At 39.6% G+C, this 1,663-nt stretch overlaps 1 protein-coding gene across 1 annotated transcript in view; it reads right to left on the reverse strand.

Annotated features, from left to right (window-relative positions):
* Nucleotides 1-1,663, reverse strand: part of TNRC6B (trinucleotide repeat containing 6B) — a 270,951-nt gene that overhangs the window by 268,961 nt on the left and 327 nt on the right. The window lies entirely within an intron of this gene.

Here is a 1,663-nt window from a genome sequence, read left to right on the forward strand (position 1 = left end):
CAGCTTGAGAAATGCTGACCGTGTTCTTCCCTTTGGTTTTCTAGCTCTAAATCTTTGCACATTTTATTATAGTATTTGGCTTTATCTTCTTGAGCTGATCTTTGAAATTTTCTGCTCAGCTCTTGCACCTCTTCAACTTTTCTATTTGCTTTGGATTCTCTAAAAATTAGACACATTCATTAAAAGATTTCAACAAGAGAGTAAAAAGAGAACCCACTGACTGGGAATAAAATTTTGGCAATGACACATCATACAAGGAACTACTTTCTAAAATTTATAAAACATATCAACACCTTAACAAGAAGCAGCCAAATAATCCAATTTTTAAATGGGCAGAAGATATGAACAAACACCTCACCAAAGACGACATTCAGGCAGCCAACAAACATATAAAGAAATGCTCACAATCATTAGGTATTGTTGTTGTTGAGTCGTTGAGTCGATTTCAACTATTAGAGACTCTATATAGGGTTTCCGAGGAGCAGCTGGTGAGCTTGAAGTGCCAACCTTGCAGTTTAAATGGCTTGCAGTCTGGCACATTAACCCACAGCGCCACCCCCGGACTCCAATCATTAGCTATCAGTGATGCAAATCAAAACAGCAAGGAGCTATCACCTTACTCCAGTACCGAAAGCAAATTGAAAAAAAAAAAAAAAACACAGAAAACAACAAATGCTGGTGATGACCTGGCGAGACTGGGACCCTCCTACACTGCTGATGACACTGTGGAAAATGGTATGGCACTTTCTCACAAAGCTGGAAATAGAAACTGACCCAGCAATTCCTCTACTTGGTATCTCTCTTCAAGAAGTTAGAGCCATGACACAAAGAGATGCAAATGCACTACAGCAGATTCACAACAGTAAAAGGATGGACACCGCCCAAATGGCCACACACACACACACACACACACACACACACACACACACACTGTGGAATACTATGCAACGCTGAAGAAAAATGATGAATCCGTGAAATACCTCAAAAAAATGTGGATGAACCTGGAGGCTCAGGCTGAGTAAAATTAGCCAATCACAAAAGGAAAAATATTGCATGAGAACACTGTTGCCAAAAATTAAGAAAAGGTTTTCATGTTAAAATAAATGTTATCCATGGGTAGAAGGGAAGGGAAAAATTACTTACTGGGTAGAGAGTAGAGGTATGTTAACTTGGGTAATAGGGCAGGCAATTCACAATTGTTGCACAGAGGAAAGATGAAGGTAAGGGAAGACATAGGGAGGAGTGCAAGAGTTAAGGGAACAAGAGGTAAATAAGGTAAATACTGTTCACTGGTGGTACATGAAGGGGACTGCAATCATTGTAATGAAAGGAGGTATATGATTTGTTGAATGTAAAACTGATGGTCATCCTTCAGGTCTGGAACTGAACGTACCCTGCGGCTCAGTTTTCAACCAAGCAATAGTTAGGTATGTAAGAAGGCATACCTACCACCGAATGATCAACCTTTCAAGATCAAAAGGGCAGCATTTATCCAAGGACAAAATTCAGAAGAGAGGGGATAGAAGGAAGAATGGAAGTAAGAAACACAGAGAGGACGTGAGATACCGGATTACAGCCACTGAGATGAAACAAATGTAGGATTTGTCAAGTGAAAAACGGATTATTTGCTCAGTCTCACTCAATTCCCAATATATATATATAT

This window comes from Chrysochloris asiatica, unplaced genomic scaffold, assembly GCF_000296735.1.
Source record: "Chrysochloris asiatica unplaced genomic scaffold, ChrAsi1.0 scaffold00076, whole genome shotgun sequence".
NCBI lineage: Eukaryota > Metazoa > Chordata > Mammalia > Afrosoricida > Chrysochloridae > Chrysochloris > Chrysochloris asiatica.